Here is a 17,766-nt window from a genome sequence, read left to right as displayed (position 1 = left end):
CATCTTAAAGGAACAGAAAACATTTGCTTAGCTGTTTTGTACCCTTCTTCATGTGTCACTGTGGCTACTTGGGCCAAATTCTGGAGTGATGTAAGCTATTTAGTAGCATGTAGGTGTGAAGTGCAGCAATTTTCTGTGCTGAGTGGGTGGTAAGGTAGAGTTGCAGAAGGAAAAGCAGCCAAGAGGATGGCGTTAGATAAAATGCTCTCTGTGAGGAGGGCTGCTGGGAAGGGATCTCTGGTTACCCTGGCTATGTCTAAAGGCAGATTTGCTCTGTATTTGTTTATTTTCTAAACCATGAAAGCACTTGTGTGCATTCTTCTTTAGCTTCAGCTTAAACCTTTCCTAATCCTGTTAGCTGAACTAAACTTCCCTGACCCCCAAGTAAGCGTCTTGCACGAGAGTTTGCATCTGCTAAATTAAATCTGTGTGAAATCACCCAGAGTTGAAGGGGTGCCCTTATGTGGGTAAGAACAATTTGGCAGTGATGCTGTCTTTCCAGCATCCTCATCCTTCCCTTCCTTGCTGCCCTGCCCCTATCTCCTGCCTGTGGAATGGCAGCAGTTCTGATGGCGGGAGGTCACTGTGCAAGAAAATAAGCCAACTCCCCCCTCTACCATCAGTGACTGTGCAGGAAAAGAGATAAGTGAAGTGAAGCCAGGCTCTCAGTTTAAGGTCCTTCTAGTCAAGAAAGACTCGCTGTGTGTCAGCAAGACCAAGTCCTTGACCTGGTGACATGCAGAAGCAGGGAGTGCTCGCAGTGCCAACCCTGGCCAATCTCTGCTGCCCTGGCAGAGCACAGTGGGAGAGGCACGCAGCTGGGCTCAGCTCTGGCTTTTGCTTATTCTTCACCATGCGTGTCCTGTCTTGACAGTATTTATGCAAATTTTTAAGTAGGGGAAAAAGCTGTCACGTAAAACCAAAAATTCATCTGAAGGCCAAATATGTAGGCTGGTTGGCTTCTGTGTTTTCTTTCTTTTTTTTTTCCCCCCAATTAAAAATAAAGTAACCCATAAAATGATGATCTAGTTTAATATCCTCATTATAAGTTTCAGGCAGTATCTGAGTCATGACATTTGCTCTGTGCTTTGTACCCCTGCAGGAAATGTAAAAGATCTATTTTCAGAGCGTTTCTTGGTCCACCTCAATCAGATATGTCAGGTGAGAGTGCCGGGGTACAGGGCTGCAGATAGCACGTGTGAATTCCCTCCAGCCAAAGTTGCTGTTGGTAAAAACAGGACCCACAGGTCACAGTTTCAGGTGACTGACTCTGTGGTCTTGTCCTTTCAAACCACATTATCCGTTTGAGTGGAAACACACCTGAAGTCCTAAGCTCTAAGTCCACTGCGGAATGTCTTGTCCTTTTTATTTTTGGTTGGTGGAGCTCCACTCAATACAATTCTTGACTAGAGCTAAGATCCATAACCTTTAGTTGCCATAGAAAAATATTTATGATGAGCTACAAAAGGAGCTACTGGAGGAAGTCCCCTTCTCCGGTGCTGGCAGACCTATCTGCTGCCTGTTTTCAGGTTCTGATCAGCCAATTCCACATCCGCATGGCCATTTCTCTTGCAGGCAGGGGGGTCTTCTGTCTTGCCCAGGTCATGTCAGCTGGGCGTTTATGCAGAGATAATTAGCAAGATGCTTGCTGTTTAATGCCAGCTGTGATAATGGGTTTTGTGACGCAGATTCTTGTTCACTAAGAGGCAGAGTAAATCAGGCTTGCCTTCTGGGATTTGCATACCACAACAGTCCAGAGATCACAATTATAAACAATTATTTTCCTGAGGACTCAAGGTCATCCTTAAGATACATCATCCTTAAGGTACCTTAACTTAAATGTTTATCTCCGATCAACTTGCAAACCCTGTTATAAGCCAAGGTGCCAAACCTACTTTTCACTTGACTAAGGGCAAGCATACAGAAGGTTTTGGATCAGTTTTTGGATGCTCAGCTAATACACAAGTGTCTTAATCTGAAGGAAAGCATTTGTGAGCCTAACCCTTTTCCTTCACTCTACGATTATGGAAAATAAGGCTGAACATTACCCCCCACTTTAGAGCACCTTGTACCCAATAGGAAGGGGCTAGAAATAGGAGCTCTACTTTGGTTTGTAGACCCCCCACCTATTAATTATCCACCCCTTTCCCAGTGCTGTCAGCTGCAGGGCCTTGGCAGGTCTTAGCCATTTTTCCACCAGAAGTGCAGTTTTTACCTTAGGCTGTGTCTAAATTTCCTTGGCATGGAGGGAGGGATGATGTTACCTTACCGCCGCTCCTGGGAGTGTAAGAGCATGCAGTTATTGCTTTTTGGATATGCTGTCCAGATACACTTGGAAATCTCTTTTTGTTGTTTTTGTTCTATTCCTTCAAACTACATGGCTCTAGTTAATGCACTTTGAGGCTGCAGACCTCTGGCTCTCTAACATTTACCTGCTCAGAGGGATGACAGCCTGCAGTACGTAAGTCTGCACTGCCAGACATCTCATCTCCCCAGCACATTTTCACGTCCAACATTGGGATGAGCCCATTGAGAAGACCTGCAGGGTTGGTCCCCTCAGGCAGTGGCACTGTGCCCAGCTTGGCTGCCCTGCGCCCCTTACAGTTTGCCCATGTGATCCCAGACCTATTGGACATCCCCTCCCACCTCTCCCTTCAGCAAGGCATGCAGCACAGCCCGTCAGCGTCAAGCTGTAAAACATTGCCTTCATGGGCTGTAACACAGCTCTCAAATTATTTTAGGTGTGTTGACTTCAAGTGCATACGCACAAGCAGCTATTATGTCTTATGGCCACAAGGCCAAGCGCCGCTCATTATGGGCATGGCCATTCTGCTGTAGAGCCAAGCTAGCCTGGGGTGGTGTTGGCATGAGATGTTTTGTGCTGCCTGGCCTGGGAGGCTGGAACAGTTCCCGAGGGTGGATGCCATTAGTGATATAGACACAACCTTTAGCTACTAACTAGTGAAATTTCCCAAGTGCAGGGGTACAGTTGCACTAGAAATGGCAGCTTCCAGCCTTGCTGCTGACTTAGATGAGGCTATTACAATGCTATCTTGAATACTGTCATTTTCCTTTCCTTTATTTTTTTTTCAGCTTTCTCTCCAGATCTGTGTACACACACTTACCAAAAAGAAAAAAAAATAGAAAAAGAAAGAAAAAGAAAAAGAAAATCTTCTGGAAGCCTGGGTGTTTTCCTAAAGTATTTAATAGCACTGAGGATGTGCAATACTGTACTGAGTCCTCTGGGAAACCTACAATTAGTGGAATGAAAATACCTTCTGTAAATGATTGAGCTCCTGAAACAATGTGAGCAATTAAAATGCTATACAGGACAGAGTTGAAAATCCTTACAGGATTATCACAGTGAGGCATTGTTTAAAAGGATGTCCTTGGGTTGGACAGTAGCAGCAGCATTGCTTGCAGGCATTGCTCAGAGTTCCTGTGGGAGTGGGAGGTTGCAGACATGGTGTGCAGTACCTGCTTAGTCTCATGTTTTCTTCCACTTGTACTCACTGTTCCAACTCAGAGAAACTCTTCATAGCATATTTATTTTGTTCCATGAGGACTGCAGATCGTTCAGTTGTGGTGTGTTTTTCTGTTTTGTTTGCTTGTTTGTTTTTCCAGCCGGGCCATAATGATGCTGGGTTGGTAGTGCAGGTTGCTAGCAGAGGGAAGGTGTTTTCTGCACATCTTCTTGTATAGTGGTCTTACCTCATGCATCCAGAGCATCCAGAGAAAGAAGCTAAGGAAGCTTCCACAGACCTTGTTAAGCACTTAACACCTAATTCCAATTGGTATGGATATTTTAGTTTCTGGAGATGCATACAGAGCTTTCTCAATGCCTCAGTTCATTGAATACCCAATTGTCAGGATCCTTGCAAATTCCCACTAGGGGGTCTATCTTCTGTGCAACGGCAGAGGCTGCAAGATCTTTATAAATTATCATAACCAAGCGGTCAGGATTGAAAAGGAAAGTGACAGATTACGTAAGTGAACATTAGTTAATTTACTTTTGGGAAGATGCATAAAACTCAGTATTGTTTGAGACCACGAATGAAACTTTTATTATGAAACATGTTTTGGAGTGAGGTTGCATGCCTCCTTCCTTAGAGGAAAGCAAAGCCAGACAAAAGCTTTCCCTGCACAGGTATTGTTACAAGCACAGTCAGTAGATGTCTGTATCGTATCTGATGAGAGGGGGCATTAGTGAGCTGATAAGTGTGGCTTGGAGGAGGGGTTTGAAAGTGCCAGGCTTTGTCCGTAGCAGGCTGAGTAGCGCTGTGGAGAAGACAAGAATGAGAGAAAGCGAAGAAGAAGGATATATATATATATATCGATAGATAGATAGATCCTTGTTTAGGTCTAGGTAGTGAGACTGGAGGGAACTGGTAGGAAGGTACGTGTGAGTGGGCCAGACCTGAGCCATGCACATGGGAAGGAGGAAGCTGACTTGGGTATGAAATGGGTTAAAAAAAGGATGCATTGTAAGAGGGTAGTAAAGGGAGGGCAGCTGAAGGCTGGAAAGATGGAGGCTGAGTACAGCACATGAAGGGAGCTGTGAGATGGCAAGCAGGCCTTTGCTCTTCCAGACACAGTTGCTTTTGACTACTTATTATGTCTCTCTACCTTTCTGTAAGGAGGGTTTCCAAAAGCATGAATAATACCTTACTGGGTAGATGGTAAAGCCCCTCATTTTTATCCTGTGTTAATTCATGCTTCCTCTGCTTCGGTGGCTGCCTTGTACACCACGCTGTTAAAAGTGCAATTATCATTCTTCCTGGTTTTGTGGTATTAAGGGCGTATCCTCCCGCAGCATCTCCTGGAGGCTTATTACTCAAGAGAGAGGAGCTGTGCACCGGGAGCCAAATTAAACTGAGCAAAGAAGAGGTTGTTTCCACCGCAGGGATGGAACAGATCGTTTTGCTCAAGACCAGGTCAGGAATGGGTAGTGGGGAGAAAACATAGCTGGAAGCCTGTGATGCAGGGAGTTTGTGCTGCAAAGCTGGGAGACACAAGCCTGTAATTTTTTTTGTGTCTTAGCCTGACTCTGTCCCTTTTGTGAGTTGCTGAGCATCTCCTGCCTGACAGTGGTGTGTTGTCAAGAGCAGATTTCAGTGCTGGGAGGTGTAACGGTGACCCTCCCCTCTGGTATTCTACTGGATGTTGAGTTTTTCTTAGCTATCCATAGCCAGCTTAAAGATCTCCATGTGATGGAAAATGCAGCACATCCCTGGAAGCACCACCTTCTCCCTTCCTCTTTTAGAAAGTACTTCTTTTCAGCATGAATTTGTCTAGTTCTTACAGGACTTCTGCTAGTGCATCACCACTGTTTTCCCTCTGTTTGTTGGAAAATCTCTTTGCACATCACTCAGGTCAGGCTCAAAGGGTGACCAGAGTTGCCACCTCCATTTGCCAGGCTCACAACTGGAGCTGAATTCCTCAGCTTTCTGAGCACCAGGCAGCAAATAGTTAAGGCAGCTGAGCCTCAGGCCCAGAACATTTTGCTAGGGAGCCAGGTGAGCAAAGAACAGATAAAGGCAGCACCTGCCTATGGGTTTGGAACAGCCTGGGGCCATGGATAGAATGTAAATACACTCTGAAAATCTTATTGTCTGACTCTGTGCCAGCGTCTTCTGGGCTCTTGTCATGGAAAATATTTCGGCTGAGGTCATTCAGTCAGCAAAAAAACAGCATTTAATACCCTCCTAGGTGCCAACTTGCTTCTTTCTTTGTGTCGATAAATAAATAAAGTAGGGTAGCATTTCATGTTGCCAGGATGATCTTTGTTTTATTAGGAAGGGTTTAAAGGGCTTTTTTTTTTTCTTCTCTTTTTTTTCTTCCTCTTTTTAAAATGCAACGACTGTGTGTTTTTGCTCCCTTTCTCTGTTTGCTCCTTCTGGCTCACACACACTTGCAGCCTTTAGAGTGAGGACTAATGTCTGCTTCTTGTAAATCTTTGCTGACTGCCCCAGGCTATGTTTTTAATTCCTTTATTCAGCTTTGAGATGAGTAGGAGAAAGGTGCAGCTTTTTGAGATGATGGAAGTTGCCATTTCCCTTCTTCAATTAGGTGCTTTGGCTGTTTTTGGCTATATCTCAGAACTTTCCGTTGATCTGAACGGGGAAAAATGTTGAGGGGAGCAGAGGAAACAGGGAAGGTGAAGAAAGTGGGCTGTGATAACTGGATTATCGTATGATTTTTTGAGTTGGAAGGGACCCTTAAAGGCCATCTAGTCCAAATCCCTAGCAATGGACAGGGACACCTAAAGCTCAGAGCCACATCCAGCCTGACCTTGAGTGTCTCCAGGGGTGGGACATCTGCCACCCCTGGGCAACCTGTTCCAGTGCCTTATCTATTGGTAGAATGACTGATCTGCTGTGTGTGCCTCTTTGAAAAGCAGTTGTCTCCCCTCGGCCTTTTGTCTATGGGCCAGTAGTAACCAAGCACCTTGTGAGTGGTGACCACTTTGATGTAAGCTGGTGATTTTTGGATGACAACCTCACTGAGATGTTGTAGAAACATGACAAGGTCTTACCAAGTGAAACAGTAAAGTGGGGTCCCTTCTCTTCCATTGTGCTCCAGCTGTGCGTGAGGGCAAAGGCTGGTCTTTGCCATCTGAAACGTAAGCTCTTTCTGCTTTTGGGCAGGGAAGGGATGAGATCAGTCCTTCCACATCAGCACTTTTCTTTGTCTTGTTGTTTTCTGCCCTACTAAGTCTGTCAGGGTCTATGGCTCATCTGGAAATGAGTCTGCAAACCTTGAGGCTGGAAATCGTCTCACCTGATTTTAGTTACCTAAAACTCAGACATAAATTCTAAGATTGTCATCTAGACTCTGTTCAGGCGGTGAGGAGTGATAAACAGCCCATGCCATTCATCTTACCTCTTCTAGATGTCTGCCTTAGGTTGGGATGATTCATGCTTTGGAAGTGCCTGTGTTCTCCCCAAGCTGCTGCGGAGGTGTAGGTGAGCGGTCAGAGCTAGACTCCAGCTCTCACAAGGAACTTCATCTGACAGATCCAATAGCAATCTTCTTCCCTCCATAGAACAGAACAGAATCACAAAATCGTTAAAGTTGGAAACAGCAGCTAAGATCATCTGGTCCAACCATCCGCCTACCACCAATATTGCCGACTGACCACGTCCCTCAGTGCACCTCCACAGTTCTTGGATACCTGAAGGGACGGTGACTCCACCACCTCCCTGGGCAGCCTGTGCCAGTGCTCGACCTCTCTTGTGGAGAAGTTTTTCCTAATATTCAACTGAATATCCATTTACCATGGGTGTTGTTTATGTTCGTTGTAATGTCATGCTGTGCCTGTAAGGGGAATGATCTGTGCCCATCTCTCTGTTGAGATAACTTGGTGCTGGTTCTGATGGAGGTGGTGGTCTGTGTGTGATGGCGTTTGTTTGGCTGAGGAACAGAGGAGGTTTTTGAAGTGAGAAACTAAGTGCTTTTCCAGATGTCATCACTGTGCTATCAATTTTTCAATTAGATGTATTTTAAGGCCAAAATTTCAGGGCTGATGAAAGAATATGGAGGGCTAGTTTCCATCAGAACTGAAGATCTCATCTTAACTACTTTATATTTACCCTTGTGTTAATCTGTGATGTGATTGCTTATCCCTGTGTTTATCTTTGAAGGAGAAAGACTGCAGGCATTCCTCACCCCACCTGAGATACAGACCTCAAAATATAGAGGGAAGAGTAGAGCCTTGGAACTGGGCTGATTATCTTTGGTTGCTGCTGGGAGCACAATGGTGGCAAAGTACTGTGACAAGGGACCCTGCTCTTGAACCAAAGACAGGAACTGGGCTGACAAGACAGTGATGGTGTTTTGGCTCAGCTGGCAAACACATCGCTTTTGGACAGACTGGAAATGTTACATTGAGAAGCAGTTAGTACACCATTGTGCAAGGTTCCTAATGGACTGGAGCCAGAATGCTCCATTAACCACATACGAATGAAATATTCATTGTGCTTGGGTTTTATTGCCAAGCTGAAGAAAGGGGGGAGAAGCTTTGTGTATGGAGATAAAACTGTCAGTGTTGAGGGCTGAAGGAAGGAGTTGATAACGTATTCTGAAATTTTTCATTCTTTTTAAGAGAAGGATTTTGAGTCTTTGTCAGGGGGCAAATGGGTGCAGAAGATTAAATGCGAGACTTGTTGCTGGGTTTTACATTTCATGTATAATTTTCCAAAGGGTGAAGGTACCTCCTGTCTCTGTGCCAAACCCCCTGAACTGTTTTATACTGTGTAGTCTCTGGAAATGAAACTCAGGGTCAATCTTTAGAAAATAAAATAAATGTGAAAACCACAATCATGTTCCCCCAAATACTTGCTTCTAAATGGAAGAAAACTTTCCTAAATACAGGAGAATGGTGTTGATAGGAAATATAAGCTCTAGATTTTCTCCCTGGAAAATACAGGTTTGCCTGTTTTTTGTCTGGTTTTAGATGTGCAATAAGAGAAGCTTTCTCTTTTCTCGGTGCTGAAAATCCAGTAAACTTATAGAAGGGATTTGTTTAGGAAATCTGACTTGATTTGCTGTTCTGTTTGAACACTGCAGTAAGGGAAATCATAAAATTGTGTTACAGATTGAGTAAATGTGTGCAAAAGATACTGTCCATGTAGCCCCTCTGTCTTGCTGGAAGGTGACTTTGTGCATCCGTTTATGCAAGACGTGATGAAAGGACAGCAGTCTTGCAAGGTAGAAAGAGACAGGATGCAGTGCTGGTTGGGACTGATAACTGGGAGTACAAGGCCAAGAAGGAGCGTGTGGTGCTTTGCCTAAATTCTAGAGACCTTGTATCTTGCAGTGTCAGAGCAGCCTTTGAGAGGATACTGGAAAAGAGATGGTGACCTTCCTTGTGCATTGTGTCTGGTCATGGTTGTATGAGCACTGAGAAAATATACGCGAGGGCTCTAGGAGGCAAAACATAATATTTTGACAGGAGAGGATGGTAAAGACTGGGAACTCAATTACAGTATGAAAGAAATGCTTCCAGTAGCAAGTGCAAGGTCACCCAGGCAAACAGCAGTGCCATGTGTGGGTAAAGAAGTAAGGTGGTCTGAAGGAATTATTTAGACTACTTAGAAAAATGAGAAACTCTAACAATGGATGGATATGTTTTGCAGGATAGAAGGTTAAAAACAAATAGTAGGGAAGTCCTTAAAAATGATTTGAAATGAGGACGTGGAAAAGAACACATTTGTCTTGATGATCAGTTCCCCAGCATGAGAGCACCCATAGGTCTGTGTCTCTGTTGTAGGATAGGATAGCCAGGTAGGATAGCAGGATAGTGCAATTAAATTCAGTTGATATATAAAATAGAGCAGTCTAAGCAGTTCTGCAGCTAAACAAGGCACATGCAGATTGGCAGCTAGATGAAGACCAAAACAATCTGTCCTTTTCTATAAATATTAAATGTATATAAAATGAGGATGGGTGAATTGTAATGTACTGGCCTCCCAGAAATCTTAGTGAATGAAGCTAATCTGTTTGAAGCTGTATTATCAGGATACTCATTATGTAGAAAAGACAAGAATAGATAGTGCCGTTGGTGGAGTGACTCACGGTATGTTGGAAATCAGAGTCCAATAAGATAAATCAGTTATCTGTATCATCGTTTACCACCCAGTTTCTATGGATTGAATGTTGCCATGCCAAATGAAGAAAAAAATCATAATAAGGTTACCCTTTTAAACAGCAACCATGGCACTGACAATGTCCATGAAATACTAAGGAAGATTACTAGCAATGGGATGATAGTGTGCAAGAAAGGGAAGATGGAAGGCTGGGGAAGATCTGTCCTCAGTAGGATATAAAGAGTAAGTTTTAGTCAACATCTTCATAGCGCTACTTGAAGAAACTCATGAAACAGTCAAAGAGAAAGACACACTTGACTGAGGCCTGGTTTCAACTGAAGCCATTGCACTGAAGAGTCGATCTGCAGTAGTGTCTGTTGCGTAGTCAAATTCAGTGCTTAAATAAGCAAACACCATGAGAGCTTTTTTTTCTTTGAGAACCAGTTTAAATAACACTAAAGGAGCATGTAAATGATCTGAGTGTAACATCCCTGTAAATCATAAAAAACATACCTTGTTAGTTCCCAAAATAACCCAACAACAACAAAAACAAAAGATTTAGTACAGTTAAACAGTAGATAAGGAGGACCATTAGAAACAAAAAAAGTATCTTTAAAAAGTGTACATCGTCCCTTAATGAAGAAAATTGAGAAAAATGTAATTTCTACCGAGTTAAATGTAAAACCGTAACAACACAAACTAGGATAGTTGGAGGAGTGACTCACAAAAGACAAAAACTAATAACAAAAGCTCTTCCAAACGCAACAGGAGCTGGAAGTCAGCCTGGAAATGGTGGGATCAGCAAACGTCCAAGGTGTGAAAGGAGTAATTGAGGTCAATAAGGCCACCGTGTAACAGATAGCAGTAGGTATTGAGTGCCTTGCAAATACAAAGTCCTCCAAGGTCTGAGGCCAAGGAATGGCCTCTAATTGAACCGTTAATAGAGGAGCTTAAAAGCTCCTCTAAAAAACTTCTCCTTTAAAAAAAAAAAAAGAACAGATAAATAAAGTGAATAATAACAAATCACCAGGACAAAGGATATTCACTCAAATGTTCTAAATAACTCTGGTATGAAACTTTTTGGATTCAGTTAGTCTTGATCCCAGAGGAGGTAAATAATGTGACACCAAACTTAAAAAGGGTTCCAACGGAGATTAAAAAACAAACTACAAACTACTGGAAGCCTGGCTTCAGTATCAGGGAAAGATGAGAAGAAATTATAACAGAGTTAGTAACATTATACATAAATCTAATATTGCTGATGTGCTAACACAGCCTTTGTAAATAAAGGCATGCATCACAAACCCTGAAGTTCTTTGAAGGAATGAATAAGCTTCTGGAGAAGCATGAGACAGAAGGATCCTGAGATCCTGGGAGACTGGACAGTAAAGTGGTGGATGAAATTCAATGTCAAATAGTGTAAATAATATAGTGGAAAATATTTTTTTACCATTCATGAGTCTAGGTAGCTATGGCTTCTGTATTCAGGAAAATGTGCAGTAAAGCCATTGTTGCAGATTTTCCATAAATATCAGACCAATATTAGTAGTCATATAAACGTCCGAAAAGAATTCTTGGAGTTAGGAATAACTGAGAAAAAGAAAATACCTTAAGCCATTGCAGCATATCTTAGAAGGACAGAGGCACTGATTTCCCTGCAGCGCCCCTGCATCTTCACTGCTGTGTGCAGGACTGCTCACTCAAATTGGAAAAAGATGCAGTAGAAGTAGACATAGAAAAGAGCAGTAAGAGTAACCAAAGCTCTGAAATGTCAAATGTCCATATATATGTATTTTTAAATCCAAATAAAGTAGTGCTTCTCAGCCTTGAAAACTGAAGAAGCATTTGGTAGAAGCTGATAAAATTATAAGTGATACGGAGGAGGTGAATGGGAAATGATCATTCCCTCTTCCTTTTGACACAAGAACTTAGGATACTAAAGGAACTAGGAGGGCAGATAAAATGAAAGCAGTATTTTTAGTGATTATATTGTGTAAATTATAATAGATACAGCAAATGGCGGCATGAAAATAAATTTAGAATGGGATCAACCAAAATTCTATAGGATCCATTCATCCTAGGCTACTAAACACAAAGACCTGTATGAGCTTGGAGGTTGCCCCAAATCCTTCAGTGTTTTGGTAGCTAGAAACTTGAATGCTGTGACCAAAAAAGGGTCATTCTCTGCAAAGCCTGCATCACGCATCTTTTAAATATCTAGTTTTGGAAGGTGTTGCAGGTAAACTGTTGGTCTAGGTCTTCCCTGTGCCATGTGCTATCGCTATTAAGGTTGAGCCTACTTTAACTCCCAGTTTTGTTTCCTACTTTGCCTATTTTGTGCCGTCTCAGTTCTTTTTGTAAAATTCCTTCTCCTTTCTTAAGGTTTGCTTGAGCTTTTGGCCCAACTGCAAGTATTCATCTTTTCCTGCTTCATTTGCAACTTACCGTGTTTGAGCCTCTTAATACCTTTTCATATGTGGAGATCAGCATTTTGTATTTTCTTTTAAGAATCTCAGAATTTCACAGAGTCAATTGATTTATAAGACCCAGTTTAACAATGCATTTAGCACAGGACTAAATATAAGCCTGTGCTTAAGATATGTGGATCTCAAGCACATGTTTAAGTGCTTTGCCAGGTAAAAATAGAAGCATGATTTAACAGTAGGCCTGACTTTCCATTGTGCTATTTTAGCTTTATGCTGATTTAACTCCAGCTAACTCAGCCAGGATACAGGACTTAGTTTGGAGAAGACAGCTTGGTCTGAAAACAAGTTATTCCAAACCCTAGAGCTGGAAGAAGTTCTCTAGTACCGAATATTTACAAGAAAGGGTGTGATGGCAGTGTTAGGCTGCTTCATCTGAATTCATGGCATGAGTTTGAGTTTCATGCTGGAATTGCACAACACCCAGATACAAGTGGGTGTCTGGCCATGCTGACAATGTTAAAAGCATCCAGATGTGAATGTTTTTGGCTATGGAAATTTTTTTGCTTTAACTATGCTAGCCCAGTTTTCTTGGGAGAATAATTGGGCTTTTTCCTCTGATGAGGGTTTTTTCAGCATCATTTAAAATGTTGAGGAGTGCAGTGATTTGCCTATAATAAGATCTATTGACCTAAGCCTTGAAAGCTAATTGCAGAAAATTTCACTTAGATTTCCCAAAGATGCAAACAGATATTAGGTGAGGGATAGAAATAACACAGTCCTTGTTTTCAACTGAACTGAAAATCAAGAAACCTCAGCAGTAATTGAGAGAAGAATAGCAGAATTTTGTAAATATTATGCTAGAAAGATGAGATGCTGCACCCTAGGTTTAATAGCAGTCCAGAAACATCTGAATGAGATGGGAGACTGGATTCTTTGATTGCTGGTGTTGGATACTTGTAAATCACAGAAACAGCAGTCTAATTTTGCTTCATTTTGCTTTGTACCACAGTTCACCCATCAGTTCAAAAAAGAGGTGACAGCACAGTGATTGATGGTTCATGGAATGATCAAGATTTTTATCGATTGCTTTCAGCTGTACATAAAGGCTGCCCTGGAATTTGTAAGGCTACAACTTGAAATGGTTGAGAGCTCTTAGTTTTGAGACATCTTACTGAACGTATTTCTTTGTTCTGGATTGGTTGTTTAGTAGGAGAAGGAACAAGGCCTACAGGTCCCCCGGAATTGTGTGAAGGAAGGACTACTGCTCCATTGGAACCTGTGGTCTATGTATGTCCCCAGCAAGACCTTCACAGAACATCAGGCAAGGGATTGTACTGGAAGTTTCAGCAGTGTCTGCCAGGTAAGAGAAATGAGGAAGCAGGACAGCAGGTGAACCTGAAGGTACTTAACGGAGAGCTTGTATGGTTTATGTTAGAAAGAGCAGCTGAGACAATCTCCTTGTGAACTTTGCAATCATGTGATAGTGATTAAAAGTCACACCAAAAGCAAGAGAAGAGCTCACGGAGAACACAATGTAATATTCAAAATGCTATACAAATTCTATTTTTTGGAAAAGTTATACCTCTATATGTAACATAGCCTGCACTTACCCAGTGATCAGTCTGTGCTTTCCTCAGAAAAATAAAATTAGATACATGATGTTATAGAAATCGTAGAGTAATTTTTCTATCTTTGAGTTGCATGCATGGCTTACCCAATCACATTTGTACTGAAGTCTTTCAAGACTGGTAGAATTAGTTTCCTTTTTGGGCTGGGGAATTGAAAGCTAATGCCAGATTGTGTAGGCAGCTCTGGGCTGATGTGAGTGTAATATCAAAAGCCATCAATATCTGCTGATATTTTCTTGACAGCAGTTGAAAGTGACACGGTGAGGCCTTAGGGTGCTGGAGTAGTATATTTTTGCCAGCCCAATATGAAAAGGGAAGTGGAATCCTGGACATGTTGGGTCCGGAAGCAGGAACAGCCACCAGCATGAAGATATGCAGGTGCTTGGTTTTACCACTGGTGTAGGAATGCTGCAACAGCGTATTTCACCATGAAGCAGGGAAAGGATTCTTGAGTTCAGTTATGCCACATTAGATCTTAGTTTGGAACTGAGATCTCAGCCATGGAAAAGTACTGTCCTGGAAATGGGGAGAAAACAGTGGGTGCTCCCCTCCAGCTGCCTCCACCTGCACCTCCACCTGCAGCTGACCTCCAGGTTCTGGTGCAAGGAAGTGTTTCGTGTGAACAGTTGCATCTTCAGAGGAGGCTCTTTCTGATCTTTTATCACTTGAGTACAAAACACAAGTTCTTCTCAGATGTGAAACCTCTTCATGTACACATGTGGTGTGCTGTGTACCTCACTGTGAGTGAGAGGGGTGCACAGCTAGTAGCTTCTTTCATAGTCTAGGTGACCAGCTTCAATTTACTGTTTATTTTCCCTTATCCTGAATTACATGTTAATGCTGGTATAATCTCTGTTTCTCTTCCCTCTCCATCCTAAATGTAAATCGACTTGCCACAACCTGCCACCCTCCAGAAATTAGAAAGCCTCAGAAGATAATTTGCTTCTGGTGCCGATAGCATCTGTTTATTTTAATACACCCACCAGTTAGGCCATGCTTGCTTGCAAATGGGGAGAAAATGACCTTCAGTAAAATCGCAACCTTAACATTTCTGAAAACACATCTTTCTCGGCATCCCGCTGCTGGTAATCCAAAGGTCCATGTTTTCAGGGAAGCAGCAAACCAGAGCTTCGTCACTTAACCGTTAGTGAGGCAGAGGGTAGCCCACAGCTTTTTGGGAGAATAAGGGAATATAGGAACATTCACTGTAGGGTTCTGGCTTAAAAAAAAACTGCACCAGATCTTTTCACGTTGCCTGAGTTTCATTACTTTCATAAGCATGAATGGTGCTTCTGCTCCTTTGCCCATGGATGCCCAAGTAAAGTTAAGCTGTGGTGCTCCAAAGAAGGTCTGGTTAGAGCGCTGCCACTCAGAAATTCAGATAAATTAAGAAAACTAGAATTTGTACTCAACAGCATGAGAGTTCAATCAGTTGACAGACTGTGATAGAATTTGCAATAATGGAGCAGAAAGGACCTTCTTTGTGTCTTGCAAATAAGCAGAGGACAAATGCTTTATCTGGGTAAGGAAGTAACTTCTGCTTTGTTAGTTCTTGGGAGTGTGTTAACAATCAGATTCTAAAGTTATATATGCAAATCACTATTTGTTTTTTTTTTAATTTAAGTCCTAGAATAACAGACTGAAGATCTTCCCACATCTTTCATTTATGGGGAAGTTTTAAAGACATAGAAAATCTAATTTAAGATCAATAATTAGAATAGATTCCTGTTGTCATTAATAATTAATACAGTTATTAACTAATAGTAATAGCTGGAAACTCAAAGGGACTCATCCAGTAAGTGATATACTGAAGTAATTATGGATTATTGGAAAATAACTTCAGTCAAGTACAGCTGTATGAGAAAAAAGAAAGGATACCCGTTTGCTTATTAAAGTCATGTTGGTGTAAGAACTTTCTATAGGCCTCTAACTTGCTACCAAACTTGGATATTCTTTCATAAGCTCGGATGGTACAGGATCAAATGTGAAGTGGTACATGAATTACAACTCTAAGTGGGATTTGTCAGTAGTTTTGAAATGTAAGCATATGGAACACCTATGTTCCTAGTGGTTCCTACCAGTAATCTAGTCTCTGCCTTGAGTTGTTTAATGGTGTAGCAGTGACTGGAGGGAGACACTGACTCCACACTGTTTACATTAGCAGATGGCATGAAGACTCCCTTAGCATAGTTTGGATCCCTTGATAAATGGAAATGGCAAATACTTTTCAGGATTCTACAGGTAAAAGAAATTAAAGCTCTGAGATTTATGTACCAGATGGGCCAGAATGTGTTGGGAAACAAGGAACCTGGAAAATGATAGAGATTTTGAATGGGTAATTGGCTGAATGTCACTTTTCAACTTGCTGAAGGGGCTAAAGAAATCCTTGGATCCTCTGTAATGCCTATTTGATATTCCCTGTTTATATAACCAGGAATCACTTTACTGCTGTGTTTGGCATAGGCACAACTGCTCTGGGAAAAGGCCATCCAGCTGTGGTACCCACAGTTAAAGAAGGGTGTTGAAAAATTGGAGATATTTCAGAGAAGAGCCACAAGAATGACCAAAAGATTGGAAAACATGCCTTAGCAGTGGAGTCCATCTGCTTAGCTTACCAAGCAGCAAGAAAAGTTTTGAGTACTGCTTCCAAGCCAGTTTTATAAGGAACGTAAGTTCAAAAACCGAAGTCCCTTTAGGGACTAGTATAACAAGAACTGGAAGTCAAAGGTTGGATAAGTTCATATTATATGCAAGCTTCAACTTTTGACAGTGGACACCACTCTTGGAGCAAAAGTCAGGGTTATGATTTGTTCTGTCATTGTCAAGCAGAGATTGGATGCTTTTTCCACCTGATTTGTGAAGCTATTCATTCAGAGCAACCTTGATGCTGGCATCCTTTCAGAAGTCAGACCTAGCTAAGAATAGCTGTTGTCTCTAACTTCATTAATTTATAAATCAGACATCTCTCTCTAATTGTTCCTAATCTAAATAAGCAAAATTTTCAGAACAACTTCTTTCTAGTCCGGATCCTAAACTCTGCTCTCCAGTTTAACCACAGGATTGGATAGGAAAAGCAAGAATTTGTTGGATGTATTTGTTTGTGAGGTTTCGGTCACATGAGAAGCTTAGAGATTAGATTAGCAAAGCCTGCTCATACAGTTCTCACTATGGGTCATTCTGTGCATTGATGTGTGGCTTTGGCCATTATCCTACCACCTTCTTTAAGAAGAGGTTTTCTCCTGGGCAGCACAAAAACACATTAGCAATAGTAAGGATGTCTGCCCTTCTGGTCCACACAATCTGCGTGCTCTTCAAGAAGGAAGTCTTCTTGAAATATTCTCCAGCCCTTAAAATAGAAGATGGTATGCCATGTCTCAAGATTTGCTGAATTTAGGATCGAATCCAAATGTTCTTTCAATGTGATCAAACCTCAAGTTTGGAGGATGTCTGAGCCTCAAATTTAGTTTGTTTCCATTTTAGAAACACTGCTTTCTGGTCTGCTTGTCTAGGACCACTTAAAAGTCTTCAAATCAAAGCAGATCTGTGGCTTTCTGTGCTTCCCTGCTGGGCTGCTTTGATTTCTGAGCTTTTTCTGAGTTTACCAAAGAGAGGTCACTTTGCCTCCTTCTACAGTTAAGGTGTTGTCACTAGGATGACATGAAGTTTGGCAATTCTGTTGACACTTTAGCCTTAAATATTTTATTTCAAGGCTTTTTGCTTTCTCCAGAAGCTTCTTTGTAAGTCTCAGGTTCTGTTATGATTGGATTTGATTTTGTATTCTTAGTTTTCCCCACTTCTGTCTCATTTTTCTCTTTTAATTCCAAATATATCATCATTTTCTCTGGTTGTGTAGGGAAGCAATACACCCCTGTTCAAGGCAGCACACAACTTTTCAGCACAGAGGTAGTGCCTGTGGCAGCATTGGGAAGAATCCATGAGACAGCAGTGTCAAGCTCTCTGCACTGGCTTTCTGGCAAGGGTTCTCTCCCTGAGCATGTTTTTTCATGGGATTTTCAACAGTAATGCTTGTAAGTATTGGTCAGCTGTAAATCCTCCATATTATCTTCATAGAAAGTAGTCCAGAACTCCAGATTGATGATGATGCTGTCCAGGACACACATCAGC

The 17,766-nt window shown here is 41.9% G+C and overlaps 1 protein-coding gene across 4 annotated transcripts in view; it reads left to right on the top strand.

Annotated features, from left to right (window-relative positions):
* The window catches only part of LOC101751159, a 48,145-nt gene that overhangs the window by 16,074 nt on the left and 14,305 nt on the right, over window positions 1-17,766 (top strand). For 2 of the 4 annotated variants that reach the window (XR_006930907.1, XR_006930910.1), the window contains one exon: window positions 13,224-13,373. The gene's annotated coding sequence lies outside the window, so the exon portion shown is untranslated. Of the gene's footprint in view, window positions 1-4,784; window positions 4,935-13,220; window positions 13,374-17,766 lie in introns of those variants that run through there. The other 2 variants (XR_006930909.1, XR_006930908.1) reach the window with 2 other exon arrangements.

This window comes from Gallus gallus, chromosome 9 (assembly GCF_016699485.2).
Source record: "Gallus gallus isolate bGalGal1 chromosome 9, bGalGal1.mat.broiler.GRCg7b, whole genome shotgun sequence".
Classification (NCBI taxonomy): domain Eukaryota; kingdom Metazoa; phylum Chordata; class Aves; order Galliformes; family Phasianidae; genus Gallus; species Gallus gallus.
Note: the sequence above shows the minus strand (reverse complement) of the source record. Positions and strands in the feature narration are given on the sequence as shown.